Consider the following 18825-nt stretch of genomic DNA (forward strand, 5'->3'; position numbering starts at 1 on the left):
TAGTGATTTTGGGACGTTAAACCCCACATATCAATCAACGATGTGTAAATCGACGCATTTTCCACCCGTAAGGCCACCGATGGGTTCCCGTCGTACCACGCGCACTACGCACTCAAGTTTTGAGCGCTTCCCACGACGACCCGACGTGAGGACACTTGGGTTCTACAAAACATACGAGCGCATCCTCAATCAATTCTTCTGGCCAGGTCTTTCCACGACGGCAGCTAAATATATTGCCTCGTGTGCACTTTGCCAACACCGCAAGCGGCCCACTACTGCTTCAGTCGGGACCCTGTAACCACTTCCTTGTCCATCAGAGCCGTTCTCTGTCGTCGGAATTGACCTCTTCGGGCCCCTCCCAACTACATCAGACGGCAAGAGATGGATCGTCACCGCCGTTGATCACTTGACCCGGTACGTTGAGACGGCCTCGATCACTTCAGGAACTGCTTCGGAAGTAGCAACTTTCTTATTGAATGCTATTTACCTACGTCACGGAGCCCCTCGTGTTCTTTTGAGCGACTGGGGCAAGGCATTTCTTTCAAGCACGCTCAGTGAAGTTCTTCAAGCATCAAAAACAGTTCATAAAACAACATCTAGCTATCACCCGCAAGCCAATGTCTTAACGGAAAGATTTCATCGCACGCTGTGTGACATGCTGTCCATGTATATACGACCGGACCATCGCGATTGGGATGCCACACTTCCCTTTGTCATGTATGCATATAATACGTCAGCTCAACGAACCATCGGCTATTCTCCATTTTTCCTAGTATGCGGACGCCAACCGACATCACCACTCGACGTTTCATTCTTTTCTGGCCCCGTCAATTCTTCACCACTCGTTTGCGACCAGTTTCTGTCCCGTGTTGCTCGATGCCGTCGTCTTGCCCGTGTAAACACCGAAGCTAGCCAAGAAGATCGCAAACATCGTTACGATGCCACTCACCGCGTCGTTCTCTACCGCCCTGGCGACGATGTACTTCTGTGGACTCCTGCGCGAACGCCTGGCTTATGCGAGAAGCTTGAGTCACGCTATCTTGGCCCCTACAAAGTTGTCGAACAGACCTCACCAGTGAACTACCTTGTCACACCTGTTCATGTCCCCACTGACCAACGCTGCCGCGGGACAGAGATTGTGCACGTTTCGTGTCTCAAGCCCTATCGTATGCGTTCCACAGCGTGATTCGCGGCCAGGCTGGCCGCTTCCATCGATGGAGGAAATTAGTGTAAGAATTCATTCCACGTCATCTTCCTCATCTGTCAAAAAGCATCATCAGTCTTCGGCTGTTCCTCTTCTTCATCGGCGCCATCTTGCTGTTGCCTGAATAAAGCGTCAGCTGAACCGTTGTATATATATATATATATATATATATATATATATATATATATATATATATATATATATATATATATATATATATATATATATATATATATATATATATATATATATATATATATATATATGTATGTATGTATGTATGTATGTATGTATGTATGTATGTATGTATGTATGTATGTGTGTGTGTGTGTGTTTACTGTGTACATATAAAAGGAAGGGAAATTTCTCAAAACAAGATGCACCACTGCCTGCCTACACTTTTGACGCTTATTAATAGAACTACGCTTATGATACAAAACATCGTCATAAACTTGCTCGCTTGCAATGGCGTTACGCCAATAGAATATTTGGAAACAGCACAATTTAAGTTGTCGGTATAAAATGACAACTGGTTACAATGAATTTACGCAAATTAACAGACTGGCTATATATAGAGTTGGCGCTTTTAATATGTTTGAGTGTTGTTTTAGATAAGTTTAATATGTATTAAGCCTTTCGGAAAGCAAGAATTATTATCTTGCGCAAAACTAGCATGATAAAACAGAGTCGTCACCGATCGATGTTGTGACAACGTTGCTTATACTCGGGTTTCTCGTGAAACAATCGAGCGCATCTAGGCTCATATGAGGAACACCGTGCTCTGAATATCGTAGAGACTGCCGACAAAACAAGCGTATGACTTAATCATGGTTTTGATAGTTATCTCTTTGTAGATCGCCAGTAGCCACTTTTGATGTAACGCAGCTCAAAGCGCTTATTGAGTAAGAAGCTAGATGGATCCATGCAAATCCCGATTGACATTTTTTTTTGGGGGGGGGGGGGGTCCACAGGCTCTTGAAACAGTGAATGTATCAACGCGAATTCGGCGTGCCTGCATATTCACTCGTGAACTATGGCACGTAGCTGGTGCGTCAACTGATAAAGGCTCAGAAACACATTAAACGTGCTGAAGACGAGCAATTACACGCTTTCGCAAACTCGGGAACGTGCGCTCCCCATGCAGACGCTTTCGCGATCTTCAGTGGATGGATGGATGGATGGATGGATATGGCTGTACCCTTTAGATCGGGCGGTGGCTAGCGCCACCAAGCCGTAATACCTAATGAACCAAAAACTATATTTATTTTTTTCTTATAAAGTGAGTTTGAGGATTCGTACTTTGCAGTGAAGAGTATAATTTTCACTCGTGTCTTGACTTTAGCCACCAATCAGATAACCTCCTTCTGGTTAAGTCTACCCGCTTAAAGTTTATTTTGCCCTTCCGGTCCTTAAACCCCAGTGCTTTGAAAAACTCTGCGCCATCATCCTGAACTATAGGGTGAAGCCTTTACAGAACATTATCAAGTGTTCGGCAGTTTCTTCTTCCTCTCCATACGCACTGCATACTGTGTCTACGCCTTCGTATTTGGCCCGATATGTCTTGGTTCGCAGTACTCCCGTCCTGGCCTCAAACAGTAGAGAACTACCCCGAGTATTATCATAGATCCTTTCCTAGGCAATTTCCTGCTTAAAAGTTCGATAGATCTCTAGTGCGGACTTCTTAATCATGCCCATTCTCCACATGTCAGTCTCCGTTTCCTTCACTTTCTTCTTAACCGATAGTTCTTTTTGGTTTGGCCATCTGCTGTTTTCTAAGTATTTACCAGTCAACTTCCTGGTTCGCTTCCTCCATTTTGTATCGACGTTCGTCATGTACAAGTAGCTGAAAACCTTCCTAGCCCAACGCTCTTCCGCCATTTCTCTCAACCGCTCCTCAAATTTTATCTTGCTGCTAGCTTCCCTGCCCTCAAATGATGTCCATCCCATATCACCTTGTACTCCCTGATTTGGTGTATTCCCGTGAGCTCCTAAATCAAGCCTACCTATTCCACGTTGCTTAATTTCTAATCTTGCTTGAACTTCTGATCTCATGCACAAGACCGCATTGCCGAACGTCAGCCCAGGAACCATGACCCCTTTCTATATTCCTCTCACAACATCATACCTATTGTAATTCCACAGTGCCCTATTTTTCATGACTGCTGCATTCCTGTTACCTTTAGTCGTCACGTATATTTCGTGTTTCTCAGATACTCGGTCCCATTGCTTATCCATACGCCCAGATATTTGTATTTATCTGTTATCTCTAGCGTGACCTCCTGTATTCTAAGCTCACTACCTTCGTTGTCATTGAAGATCATGACTGCTGATTTTTTCTTACTGAATCTAAAATCTAACCTATCTCCCTCATTACCGCAGATGTCCATCAATCTCTGCAAATCTTCCTTGTTGTTGGCCATTAGCCCTATATCATCTGCGTACATTAATGCTGGTAGTGCCTGATCAATAAGTTTTCCTTGTTTGACTAAAGAAAGGTTCAAGCCCAGTCCACTTCCCTCTAATTTTGCCTCTAATCCTTGTAGGTACATCATGAATAATAAGGGTGACAGGGGGCACCCCTGCCTAAGCCCCCGTTTTACCTCTGCAGGCTTGGATACCTGTTTTTCTCACTTTATAACTACCTTGTTACCTTTATAGATACCCTTTAAAACATTAGTGACTACATGTTTCACGCCTAGTGTGTCCAGTATTCCCCACAATTCCTCTTGAACCACGCTATCGTACGCTCCCTTGATATCCAAAAATGCTAGCCACAGGGGCCTGTGTTCCTTTTCTGCTATTTCGATGCACTGCGTCAGTGAGAACAGATTGTCTTCCAACCTCCTGTGTTTCCGAAACCCATTCTGCAGTTCCCCCAGCACCCCCTCATCCTCTATCCACGCCTGCAGTCTTTCCTTTATAATTTGCATCGCCAGCCTGTAGACCACTGATGTCACTGTTATAGGACGGTAGTTGTTTATGTCAGCTTTGTCCCCCTTTCCTTTATAGATCATGCTCATCCTGCTAAGTTTCCATCCATTGGGAACTTCACCATCGATTATTATTTTGCTCACTGCCTCTCTCAAAGCCTGCTTAGACTTCGGACCTAATGTCTTTATCAGCTTAATTGGAATGCCATCTGGGCCTGTTGATGTACTACCAGGAACCCTTTTCTCAGCTTTTTCCCACTCTTGTTGTGAAAATGGAGCCATTGCACCACTTGATTAGTCCTTGTCTATTGTGGTGCATAAAGTACTTTGTTGAAATTTTTCTGTCACCCTTGTTCTTATATACCCAATAGCTTCGTCCCCTTCTAGCCTAGCACCTTGGGCTGTAGTTATAAAACTCTGCTCTAGGCTCGTCTCATTTCTTAGGGAGTTTAGAAGGTTCCAAAATTTCGCAGCTGCCTTTCTATCTTTTTTATGTACTTCTGCCAGCCACTGAGCTCCCTTCCTTCTAATCTTTTCATTGATCAGAAGGGATGCATCCCTTCTACAGCTTAGAAAGGTTGCCCATTTTCTTTCAACATCATCTGTCGGTTCACCCCGCTGCTTAGCATGTCTGTGTTCCCTAGAGGCTTCCTGACGTTTTGCTATGGCTCTCTTAACTTCCTCATCCCACCAACTTTTGGGTTTGTGTCTTCTTTTCCGGGGTGATTTGTCACGCGTCTTAGCAAGCTCTAGCTCAAGGAGTCTAATTAGATTCGTGTATGTCCACAGTGCCTTGTTATCCTCCGTGATTACTTTCTCAATTTGTTTAGTGGCTATTTCAATTTGCCTTTCGGTATAAAAAATTTTCCTGTAGTTGCTCATCTTGTCTCCTTCCCACTTTCACCGCTCTTCCAAAACTTAGCTTGATACGTTTGTGATCGCTACCCAGACTTCTGGAGCCACCTTCATCTATGTGCATTCCCCTGAGCTTATCATACATCCTATGTGACATCAGTGCATAATCTATCGTCGACTGAAGCCTTCGTACCTCCCATGTTATTTGCCCTTCACACTTCTCGGTACTGTTGCAAATGATCAAATCAAGCCTTTCACACATATCCATGATCATTTTGCCTGTCGGGTCGGTATACCCATCTATATCTTCTATGTGCGCATTCATGTCTCCTAGTATAATTATCTCGCACTCTCTTCCTAACTCCTGAATGTCCTTTGATATACACTCTACCATTGCCTGGTTTTCCTCTCTGGCCTTTGCTCCCGTCCACAAGTACACGAAACCAAGGAGTGTCATTTGACCTGCCACTTTCCCTTTTAGCCATAAATGTTCCTTGCACTCCCGCTTGACCGTTTGCCAGTCTGTACTTTTATGAATGAATGCCCCAATACCACCTCCCTTTCTGCTGCCTTCTGTTCTGTTACAATATTCCCACGCGTAGTCCGGATTGTTCGGAGGTTATTCCATGTCCCTGAGATGTGTTTCTACAAAACCGTATACCATCGGCCTCTCTTCCCTTAGCTGTTCTTCTATCTCTTCCCACTTCAGCCTGTTCCTACCACCCTGCATGTTAATATACCCTATATCTGAATTGGCTCGGAGCTCGTGGCTACGTCTATTTATGCCGCGGACTCTACCTATCCTAGATATTGGTGCCACTTTGGAATCGTATCTGTCCATACCACCTGTCGAAGAGTCTCCCTGGTTGTTTTCCTCGTTACTAGCTATCCTGCACCCCGAAGGGCTCGCTTGCCCCCCAAAAAAGCTACTGCGCGTCCTGCAAGTCGCCAACCCACCTCATGACCTAGCCGCCCATCGAAGTGAATTCTGTCTCGTTGAAAACCCCCCCACCTATGCACCTCTCTGTTAATTTCCACCACCTCAAAGCTTTTCTCTCGACTCATCCGCCATATCTCATGGTTTGCGTTGACCACCGCTCTTTGCAGGTTGCTATCACGCACCGGTACCTCCGGTATCGTGCATATAACTACCTGTACCTTAAGTGGCGCGCATGTCATCGACGCCTTTCGCCAGTGTGGCTGCTAGTCCTTCTGCATCTTCATTGAGGGCATCGTTTAAACCGCCTGAAATTACCACGAGGTTTCGTCTATCAGCTGTCGTTTTGAGCTTTGCGCTCTCTTGCCTCATGACTGCTTCCAGCTTGCGTCCCTGGAACGCCCCTACCGCAACCCTCTTGTCACCTCTTACCCTCTCTTTGATGGCTTGTGTGCATCAATTTAAATTCGAGTCCCTGGCTATTATCACATGCTGTGACTTTTCAGCTGGAGCGTTCTGCACCTGGGGCTACTTGCACCTGTGACGCCGGCTGCTTTGTTCCCTCCCTGCCTCACCACTACCTCGCTGAAGCTGGGCCTTGCGACAGTTGAACCGGCTAAACCTGTTTTTTCCAAACTTGCTTGCTTTTCCTTCTCCACCGTTCTGGTTGCCGGTTCCCTACTGTTCTCTCGGTAGGTCGCTTCTTTGTTCAGCTTCGCTAGCGCTTCCTCGGCGGACTTCAGTCTTTCTCCCATTGCTGTCGTTTTCTCTTGCTCTGTCGCCACCGCAGTCTCGAGCTCGGCGATTCTCCTCAGCAGTTCAGTCTGGGCAACCATCACTTTCTCCATTTTTTTCCTCGACCTCACATTGCCTACACTTCGCGTCAGCCTCTTCTCCATCCGCTTCTACGCTTGGGTCCACTTTCAAACCCACTCCACATCCTGAACACTTTACAGTCTTTTTAACCATACCTTTCTGACACCAATTGTCTCTATACTCAATAATTACTAAACTCGAGCCCTGCACTTCGAAGAAAAAAAAAAGGAAAGTCTAAGCTCTACTAAAAAAATTTGCGTGTTCAATGTACGCGCACCTCCCCCACGGGGTGGCAAAAAAAAACAAAAAAAATTCAAACACACACACCCGCACTAACTAATAACTACCTGGTGTCTGGCCCCCGAAAAAGCCGTACCATAAAATAAGTACTACGAAGATTGCAACCGCTGCCTTATAGTTATAAAGACAAGCTCAAAACATGCAAAAACACTTATCTGCGCAGTCGATCCGGAGCGCTCAAAAAACACGTCCATCCACCTTGACAGCCTGAACTGAACTCAGTACCATGGAACTACAGCGCCGCCTCTACTGTCACCCGCCGGAAAATCAGCCGAGATGCGGCGTGGCCACCTTGTTCACTCCACTGCCCCCTTCTAATACACTGTAGCCAGGCTGCGCCCATGGACGCTGGTCGGTAGGGTGTGCGCCGAAGCGGTTTCGACCGGCGGCGACGTGGAGATCTGTCCAAGTCGGCGGTGGCGGCATCGTCGGCGCACGCCGGGCAAAATGATCGGTGGTGGCGTGGAAACCGAAACTACAATTAAAAAAAAAATACTTTACTTTCATTTCTCGGCTTATTTCACTTAAAATAACTACATTTACAGTAATGCCTGAGAGAACAGCCTGGCGATGCAAGAGGACTGTCAAACGTCCCGTAAATGTTTTGTTTTCGAGTATACATATTGAATATGTTCTTTCAGCGCGCCCCGTTTGTTCACATAGCTAACACTGTATCACAAGAAATCTCATTTCTTTTTACTCTCACAGGGATGCTGTTATATCAGCTAGATATTATTCCTTAATAACTTACACTTTGTATTGTTTTTACTTCCACGTAATTGTTAATACTTTATTATCAAATGTACCACTTGCCTATGTAATGCCTTTCAGCCTTGAGGCTACTAATAAATAAATGAATAATGGAGTAGCCTCTCTTCAATGGGTTAGTAGGGGCAAGTTTAGCTCGCAGTCTTCGGGTGTAACGTACTGCTTTTTTAAGTAACATACATGTGGGCAATTTATGTAGGTCACAATGGCATATAGTGATTCATGTAACACAGGAGAAAGGCGCTAATGCGTCTCCCATGAGGAGAAACTGCTCAGCGGCTTACGATGCAAATGCTACAATGTAACGAATACAATAAGAGCGAAATGAATGTAGCACTACATGCGCTTTTTTCTCTGTTTCTATTTTCAAACACTACAGTCTTGTAAGACGCAAGGAGGTGCGGGGGGGGGGGGGGGTAGAGCGAAGAGCAATGCTCGAGTCTCGTTTGTTTGTGAGACCCCTCTTTACTACATACCAGCCCACACTCCCTTCCGATTTTTTTCCCTTAAACGGAGTGCTGAAACAAAAATTTTGAAAGTTAGATAACCTGTCAAATAGATTTGTGTAGATACACGCATCACCAGGAATTTTTTGTATTACCGCGGTGCCCTGATGATGTGATCCTCGGTATCGACTTTCTTCTGGATTTTGGTGCTTCCGTTAATTGTGGCACAGGTGAAATTATGGAGAATAACACGCTTTTGTCTACGCTTGCTGAGACATCTGTACCGGGCATAAAGTGTTTCGTAGAGTCGAATAACTCTCTCTTAGCGCCGTGGTCTCTATCACGTATTCCTGTTAATCCAGCTGTTGTCAACCTTTTATCATTTGACGCGCAAATTTAACCACTTGCGATGGGTTGCATGAAAAAAAATGTACTTGTGCCTCGTTCTCTCGTGACCGTTGTAGAATGGCACCTCAAGCTTATGGGCTTTCAATTGTTTTTTCGGTGCCTGCTGTTCTTCCGCGTGATATGAAGCTTGTAGAGTTCGAAGAAATCACGTACGGCACTATCACAGTTTTAAGCAAACAGCAGCAGTCTGAAAAAAGTGATCTCCAGAGAAGGAGTTCTGAGGAACAGATCTTAAGAATGATCAGCAAGTCGCTACCCTAACATGAATGCCACGCTCTTGCACAAGTACTTATGACAAATGTTTCGGTGTTCGATTTAACACAAAATGACAGGGAGACTTCACTACCGCGTTTTCGTGCTCATGACAAAATTCACACCGGATCTGCACGCCCCGTTGGTCAATAACCTTACCGCTGTTACGCCTGAGAGTCCACACTGAAAGTCAATGCCTCTGCAAAGGCAATCTGCGTCAAGGCCAGTGCTCGAATTCACCTGATGCGATCAACTAAATGACTTCATCAAGTGGCGGCGCCGGTCTGTCACGCAACGCACAACGAGCTCCCTCAGACCACGAGCCCGTTGAAGCAATCGGCACCTTCCAGTCTGGTGAGTCTTATTTAACGCGTGGCAACTTCCCTCGTCCTTGGGTGCAACCACGCGCAGCGGCGGGTTCCCATTGGAGGATTCTGACATCATGGCCAGCGGCACTTTTGGTTGGACGTTTGGTTACTCAAAGGATCCACCTGGTGCCTATAAAAAAGCCTTTTGGCACGTCGCCAGCAGTAGACCCATGTGTCAGAGAAGCCTCTCGTTGCTTGGAGCGCTTTCGCTGTCGGCGCGGCGGGTGTGCTTGTAAGCGGCGAGTTTCGTGGCGCCTATCGTAACCTCATCGGCAGTGCGCTTCGTAGCAGTTGACCTGTGCGGCAGAGAGAAGCCGACAGATGCGTGCGAGAGAAGACATCTCAGCTCTTCGAGTCCCTAAGCTGTCGGCCCCAGTGCCGAATTTGTAACGTCTCTATTTCTATGCTGTTCGTAAACCTTGCCTTTACTCACCGTCGTCTCGTCTGCTTGTCTATCACCTCTGCACAGAAGCAGTCACGAGCTGAGTAACACACGCTACCAAACGGCTGGTGACCTTGGAGGCGGAGTTCGGAACAGTGGCGCCTTCGGGACCGTGTTGGCGTCTCGCCTTCGTAACACCGCGTGTCGTTGACAGAAAGGGCAGTGATAGCTGAACAGGTCACCGACATGTTACGAAAAGGTGTTGTCCAAGAGTCATCTAGTCCGTGTGCAGGGCCTGTGATCTTAGTAAAATAGAAAGATGGGTCGTAGCGGTTTTGCGTTGGCTATAGAAAACTAAATGCGGTAACCGAAAAGTATGTGTATCTGCTTCCTAGAATTGATGAGGACATTGATTGCCTGCATTCCGCTGCCTACTTGTCGTCACTGGACTTGCGATCAGGGTATTAGCAAATACTCATGCACCCAAACGAAAAAGAGAAAACGGCCTTTGGGACACCTGACAGCCTTTGTGAATTTACCGTTATGCTGATCGGTCTTCGTAATGCACCGGCAACGTTCGAAAGATTTATGGACACAATACTTCGAGGATTTGAATGGGAAATTTGTTTGTGCTACCTAGATGATGTAGTGATTTTCGGCAGCACACTGAACAGGCATAACAGACGTCTCAGTCTTGTTTGGGATTGTATACAAAAGGCCGGCTTGATCCTAAACTCTAAGAAATGTCGTTTTGCTGAAACGGAGACATTAGTACTTGGACATCTCGTTGAGAAAAGGGAAGTAAGGCCAGATCCACGACAAATCGAGGCCCTCAGCTCTTTCGAACCACCAAAATCGGTGCGGGAATTGAGGAGCTTCTTGGGCCTATGCTCATATTTTCGTCGTTTCGTTCCGAGGTTCGCCGACGTGGTGCATCCCCTAACATGCCTTATTCAAAAGGACGTCACTTTCAACTGGACTTCAACTTGCCATTATGCGTTTTGCCAGCCAAAGTTTCTAGTGACGTCGGGGCCCATACTGCATAACTTCGATGCGTCCTTGCCTACGGGAGTGCATGTTGATGGTAGTAGCATCGGTGCTGTACTTGTGCAGCGTCATCAAGGAGCTGAGCACGTAGGGCTTATGCCAGTAGCTCTTTCAACAAAGCTGAGCGCAACTATACCGTAACAGAACAAGAATGCTTGGCAGCTGTTCTTGCGGTACACAAATTTCGACCTTAGATCTATGGACATCAGTTAAATATCGTTACCGACCATCACGTTTTATCGTGGTTGGTGAATCTTCTTGACCCGACTGGTCGACGGGTGCATCGGGCTCTTAGACTTCAGGAGTACGACTTCATCATCTCGTTCAAGTATGGACGCCGCCACGCAGATGCCAACTGTCTCTCCCGCCTTCCCCTGAAGGTGACTGCGTGTGAAGACAGTTTTGACGACTCTTTTGCCTCCATTTCGTTCACATTCCCAGACATAATTACTTTCAAGAAAGAAGAAGAGGCTGATATTAGCTTGGAGCTATTACTCGTCACGTCCTCGAGCTCCCCGGCCGCTTTTGTGTCCGTGACGGCCTTCTATACAAGACAAATTATTCGGCTAAAAGCACACGCTTTTTTCTAGTCGTACCACAGAGTCCACAATTCGACATACTGAAAGTGAAAACCATGCACGACGATGCGACAGCTGGTCATATGGAGTTCACCAGAACTTTGATTAGGACACAAGAACACTTTTACTGGCCCAGAATGTGGGACACAGTCAAGCACTGTGTCGCAAGTGTCGAACAATGCCAACACTACAAACGGCCTACAACTCCTCCGCCAGGTCTTCTCCATCCACTGCCACCTCCTCATCTACCATTTGATCAAGTTGATATCGATCTTTTGGGCCCATTTCCACGCTCGTCTAATGAGTGATAGTATGCGTCGACCATCTGACTCGTTATGCAGAAACTGCGGCAATACCATCCTCGACAGCAGCGTGCGCGGCCATGTTTTTTCTTAGATCCATCAGTCTTCGGCATAGCCCTCCCAGAGTTATCATGGTCGTCAGTTCATTGCAGACGCTGTTGAAGACCTGGTTCGTCTGTGCGATTTGCAGTTCCGCCATTCATCCCCTTATCACCCTCAGATGAATGGGCTGGTAGAACGTACGAACAGAACTCTGACTAACATGTTGGCCATGTACGTATCATCTGACCACAAGGACTGTGATGACGTTCTACCCTTCATTACCTATGCGTGTAACACGGCCAAACATGAGACAACCAATTACAGTCATTTTTACCTCCTTTGCGCACGTTCACCGTTAAGCTGCATCGATACTGTTTTACCATTTGACTTCCATAGCGACTACTCTATCTCCAAGACACTCTGCCTAGCCGAAGAAGCCCGACGTATTGCTCATCTTCGAACTGTGGCTTCCCAACACCGATCGAAAGAAAGCTATGACAGCCGCCACCAGTCTGTCGCATACTGCAAAGGAGACTTTGTGTAGTTGTGGACGCCACAATGTAAATGAAACCTATGCGAGAAATTTTAACCCCAGTACAGTGGCCCATTCGTCATTGTTGATCGCTTGAGGGATTTGACATACATGGTAGCACGGCTGACATCAGCTGGCCATTGGTCAAACCGGGCCCAGCTTGTACATGTCGCTCGTCTTAAATGGTTCCACCCTAAACCGAGTGATTCATACTCGCCCAGTGAGCTTCGTCTGGGCTGGGAGCCGGGAAATTCAACGGGTATGAGCCGAGAGAGGAGGAGAGGAGGAAGACGTGAACTGGTGCAGATACCGACGCCATTATTACCCGACCATCAACCTCGCCCTGCTAACAAACACCCTTCTACTTTAACCGTAACAATATGAGTATCCGCAGGGTGCGAAAGTGCATGCACAGTTGAGAAACGGGAAGTCTTTGCATGGGTCATTAGTGATTTTATCAGTAATGAATTAACAAGCTGCACACGTTGTGTCGGTGCGTATCCAATAGCACTTAAATTTCGAATAAGCTTTTAGCGAGACTAAATATTCGTTTACGAATATTCGAATAACCGAATGCACGTTCATTCAAACGCGGATAACCGTCTTTCAAGGCTGGATTCACTTTTCTCCGGTTTAACCGGATAGCTGGTTAGGCGGATAGTTGCAAGCCCTATTAGAATGTGCCAGATATCTGCAAAAACAGTTCTGTGCTGCCCCGATATATCTTAGTGATGCAAAGTGGCCCCACCAATCTGGTCTCACATTTACAGCCCCAGTAACCCAGTATGCTTAAGCCAAGATATGTAAACAAAGTGATATTCACTAATGTTGCCTTCAAAGGTTTGCATGATGATGCGAAGCACTTTCCAAATGCTAGCAAGTTTGGCTACTTCACCAACACACTGAGAAAAATTAGTATGTTAGCCCATTTGTTGCCTGGTGCAACAGAGCTGTTGGTCAGTCACTATTCGTTGCATGTAAACGTAATGTGGTGTCGCGTCACTAAAATTTTTTGTTACACTTCCTACACTGTGACGTCAGTTACAGTCGCACTAGCGAGGGTTTTGAACCGCAAGAATGAACATTTAGGCACACTTTTGAAGTGAATTAAGATATGTTCTAAACATTTGCAAAGTTCAACACTTTGTGCTGAGTGTCCTTGTGTACAGAGAAAGCCTACAAAAGGCTTCTTAGGGCCTCAAAATTTGGTGGCACGACCCAATCAACATGGTGTTCAAGGTGCTTCAAAAAAGTTTCTGCAAGTGCTTTAAAGTTGGAGAAATTTAATATTTAATTGCTGCCTTACTGATTAGTCTTTTTGTAGTAGAAAACACTGTTGTACTGAAGACATTTATTATGATTACTTAAAGCTTAAACTAACTCTTTAATTGGTGGCAACAGGTAGTTGAGTCAATTAGGGAATTGGGTCCTTCCTGTGAACAGCCCACTGCTGCTTTGACACGGGTAAAATTCTTCAGCATAATTGCCATCACCTTGTGCGGTTTCAAAGTATAAATGCGCAGTGTATGACTGAACACCTAACTGAGCAAAAAACTGAAAGTAGTGCTGTGCTCTTAAAGAGCAACCCCGGCGATTTTTATAGATCAATGGATCTCAATTGAATTCACTGGGTATGTTTTGCACATTTCGTTTATTTATGCCAAGTTATATGCTTTAGAGACGTACTGATTGCACATGGATTAAAAAGATTGCCTCGAAATGCTCACCTGGCTAGCTAGAATAATATTCTCCGAACAAATGCACAGAAGTATAATCTGGGCATTGAGGCTGGCGTTAACTTCATGCACACACTATTCGATGACTGAAGACCTAAGGTACGACATGGCAATACAGTATACAACGTTAAAATGCTTCGATCGAAGGTTTGGCAACAATCTTGATTATCTAGGGTACTACTACCAGCTCAAATTTTCAAGTGTAGAGGCAATGTCTAGAAAATGCTTTGCACAACTCTGAGGCCTTCTATAAGAAAATGTTAACTCTCCTCCATTTTTCGGAAATGGTTGCTCACTAGAAGGACACAGTGTGCCTTTTCAGTTGACAGCCACATTTTCACTGTCGTGTTCTTTTCTGTTGTCTGTGCCTGCATGCCTCACCTTCTTTCTTGTTGAATTTAAATCAACTGGCTCAATTTTATGTGGTGATGTGCATACAAAAAATATAAAAACAAACGCAATGAATGTAAATGTGGGTCACTTTCTTAATAGAGTACAGGTAATCTACTGCACCCCTATCACTACCGCAGCAACGAGAAAGTTGTGTTGGCAATGGTGTGGAAACGACCTCAATGGAACTGAATAGTGAATTCACTCAATTGTGAATTTTCGGTGAAGTCAAGGGGTGATTGCTGCTTCTTTTTCATGCATCACGTTCATTTCGTGTTACAGTGTTTTTTGCATGTATATATTTTCTTTCGCTTTGTTTTATCACTTGTTATAATTCCCCTCCTGTTTGGGCCAAAGCATTAACCTGCAGTATTTCTAAATACATAATGAAAATAACTAATCCAGAAGTGATATTACTTTCAAGATGAAAAAATTTCACAAGAAAACTAGGGCTTGAGAGAAAGCACGACATGCTAACTAGCATGTAGCACACCAAGGCATGATGCTAGAGTACACGGTAACCAGACTGTCGGACCTTCACGCAAGTGTATTAACATGCCAATGTAGCGAGTGCTGGCAGTGTACCAGTTTTCCTTGCAGCTGATGCTTATTACCTCCACCTTCATTCATGCACTGTTGCAAAGTAAAAGGCAGTTGGATTCCTCGAGCAGGGGCATTTAAAGGTAAGAAGCAGTTATTCCATATAAACTATGGGCCCATTAGACAACGAAACTGCTAAACACGCACAACACCTCTATGATGCATTACCTGCACAGTGCACAGTGATGTCTAGTATCATTCAATGACTCTGCTAGTATGTATGCCGTACTCGGGCTACGTAGTATTACAAGCAACAAATGCTTGTTTTATCTAAGCTTTAGTTTTTACCCACTTTTAAACACACAGACAAATAGAAAGCTGTTTTAAATTAGGTTCAGCTTTTTCGTCTTTTTTTTTTCGCTCGTCTGGACTGCATCAGCATACAGTGGTGCATACAACGCCTCCCACCACCTACGCTAATTATATCATTTGTTATTTTGGAAGCAACAAACACATTAGTTTACAAACACTGCTCGCACCAATTGTTCTTTGTACAGCTGTACCCGTCCCAATAAAACATGCTTTTTCGGCAGTACGCACAAGTGTTACGTGTCATAAAATTGGGGAAACCACTGCAAGGTACACTTTAATTTGTTACAACGCAAAGCGATACAGACCACGGCATCGTGGTCTGTATATATTAAAGACATGGGGAAATAATCAAAGACATGGGGAAGGTTTCGAAGAACCGCAACTCTGCACGGCAACCGAACATAATCGAAGAAGGCGAGCAGGCAATGTGGGCTTAATTACAACACATTTTGAACTTTGAACTTTATTTATTTCAACATTCGGGATGCTGAGGGCCGTGGTCAAAAAGCCTCTAATGGGCTTGACTGGGACCACGACCCCTTACAAATGGGCAGCATAGGCAACACTTTTATTGCAGTGACAATGTACAAAAATTTGAGCAAGCATAAAGCATAAAGTATAATAAGCATAAGCATAATAAAGCATAAGCATAATAAAGCATGAAGATTGAGAAGTAATAAACTCAAAGAAATGACCGTAATTATTTCCTTACACATACGATATCAATAAGAGTGTGTAACGATGCAAAAAAAGAAGATCGCAAGATTAGCACCAAAGTAAAAAAAAATATGGGGCATGTGCCCATACGTTTACTACACTTACAATCAGAACAGTCACTCAAATGGAAGACGATATGGCATTCAAGTGAAACGGCAGGAGGAAGCGCAGCATTTCTTTGCCGTAGCTAGTGCGCGTGCGCGGGATAAGCCATTTGTGATTGAAACGCGTGTTATAAAGAACTTTGCGGTGGTTTAGGTTGGCAATGGTTCCTAAAAGGTTGTCGCCTTTTAATCCTGCCTGGTAGCGTTTCACAAGCATTGCGCGGTAGTATTCAGGTAGAGGTAGCAGCTTCATGCCGTGAAATATGGGAGTGGTGTGACTGCGATATGGAGCATTTGCAACGGCACGAACAGCCCTTTTCTGTATGACGTGCAGTTTGCGGATATTTGTTAGAGTTGTCGTACCCCAAACAAGATGACAGTAGTTGACGTGAGATAAAAACAGGGATTTATAGATGAGAAGTTTAACTGCCTTAGGTAGCGAGAAACGCACCCGGGATAATATGCCCGAAATCCTTGATATAGTGCCACATAGGTTTTCAGTGTGTGCGTTCCAAGACATGTGTTGATCGAAAATTATTCCCAGACACTTAATACGCTGTACTATCTCAAGTTCTGAACTGCCAAGTTTTAATGGGACATGACAAGGGGTTTGTTTATTTTTCGGCCTGAAATATACAGCTTTTGTTTTTGATGTGTTAAGTTTTAAACAGTTAACGCATGTCCACGTGGCCAACTTCGCCAGTACCTCATTTGCGTCATTAATTAAGTTTGTATAATTTTCAGCAGTAAGAAGCAAGGTTGTATCATCAGTGTATATAATACATTTTACAGACGTGTCAATTTTTACAACATCATTTATGTATATACAAAAAAAAGCAGAGGCCCTAATATGCTACCTTGTGGTACACCCGCTGAAATTTTTAGTAAATTGGAGGTACAATTGCCGACCACTACTTCCTGCTTCCGATACATTAGGTATGATTCAATGAGTTGTAAGAAAACACCTTGAAATCCATAGTGTGCACATTTCTTTAGCAGCGTAATGTGATAAATTGTGTCGAACGCCTTTGAATAGTCTACGAAGATGCCTAAAGTGTGTAGTTCGCGTTCAAAAGCATTTAGTATGAATTCTTTCTGTTCTAAAAGAGCATGTTCAGTCGTACGGCCTTTGATAAAACCAAACTGCGAAGGAGTGATGATGTGGTGCTTATCTAGGAAAGAAACCATACGCTTTTGAATTAGTTTTTCCAGACCTTTTGAAATTACTGGAAGTATAGATATTGGTCGGTAATTGTTTAGTGCATTTTTATCTCCTCCTTTGTACAGCACAACCACTTTTGCAACTTGTAACTTTTGTGGGAAAATTCCGGTGGAAAAAGCAAGATTAAAGATATGCTCTAATAATTCAGCAATGATATCTAATACGTGTTTGATGGGCTTAGTCTGTATGTCATATGCGTCACAACACGTGCTGTTTTTCACAGACGAAAAAGCATGTGAAAGTTCACCAGCTGTTGTTTGCGCCAAAAACGCGCTCTCAGAGATACTGTCAGACAAATATGTGGTACAAGCTGAATTGTACTGTTCCTTTGCTAGAGATACAAAATAGTCATTGAATAAGTTTGCTAAATCATCCTTACAAATAACGTCACCGTCTATCACAAGCTCAGTAGACCTGAAGTCATCACCGTTACGGCCAAGAAATTTGTTTAGTCTAGACCAAGCCAAGTCTTGTTTATTCATTACATCTTTGTTGAAGATGCTGTTTAAGTACGTTCTCTTTTTGTAAGGCAACAGGCTGTTTACTTTATTTTGCTGGGCTTTGAAACGTTTAAGCGTTTCTTCGTTCTTGTTTTTCAGGAAGTTTTCGAACAATTTATTTTTACGTTTTATTTCATTAAGACAACGTTTAGTCAGCCACGTTTTTTTGGCTTTGCGCGTATGCTTGAGCTGTTTGTACGGAAAGCATTTCTTGTACACCCTTATCAGTTTGTCATGGAAAATATCATAGGCGGCTTCAGGTTCTTGCTCGCAATACACGCCTGACCAATCGGTTAACGATATCTCCTTGCGAAATGCAGCCAGTGTATATTCATTAATATCTTGAATAACTATCGGTTCTCTGAGTTGGGCTGGCGCACAGTTTACGGTTTCGTTTATCAGTATAAAGATAGGAAGGTGGTGACTGATGGGTGCGCTTAGTACGCCGGACAAACATTTCGAAGCTTCTATGTTAGTAATGAACATATCTATTAATGTCGCAGTGTTTTTGTCAATGCAGGTTGGGATGGTGATAACATTAGAAAACCCATTGGATTCAATAACTTGACAAAGTTCTAACTGACTTTCTGATGGTTTTGCAACGTCGATATTGAGATCACCTGCAAGAACTAGTGTACTACCAGTGTCTCCAACCCAACGCAAGTATGTATCTAAGAATACTAAGAAGTTCGACTTGTTACCACTAGGAGGGCGGTATAACACACCATAAACAAAACCGTCACTTTGTACAGTCAATATTTCATAATCATTAGTGACATGCGAAAACTCGTGAACCAGCCTACATTTTACTCAGTTTTTAGCCATCATCAAAACACCACCTCCTACTTTTGTTGGGCGATTCAAAAAGAAGGTTTCATAGCCGGGTGATCTTAGAACCTCAGATTCATCCCTGTACCATGTTTCCGTCATCATAAGAACATGAGGTTCAGAGCGTATAGTTGAAATAAGGGCGGTTATTTGGTCTTCTTTATTTCGGGCAGATTGTGCGTTGAGATGAAGGAAGGACAAGCCATTCTTTTTCGTGGAAAGTAATGCGCCTAATTTTTCGAGTGTCAC

The sequence above is a fragment of the Rhipicephalus microplus genome, unplaced genomic scaffold (genome assembly GCF_043290135.1).
Source record: "Rhipicephalus microplus isolate Deutch F79 unplaced genomic scaffold, USDA_Rmic scaffold_16, whole genome shotgun sequence".
Classification (NCBI taxonomy): domain Eukaryota; kingdom Metazoa; phylum Arthropoda; class Arachnida; order Ixodida; family Ixodidae; genus Rhipicephalus; species Rhipicephalus microplus.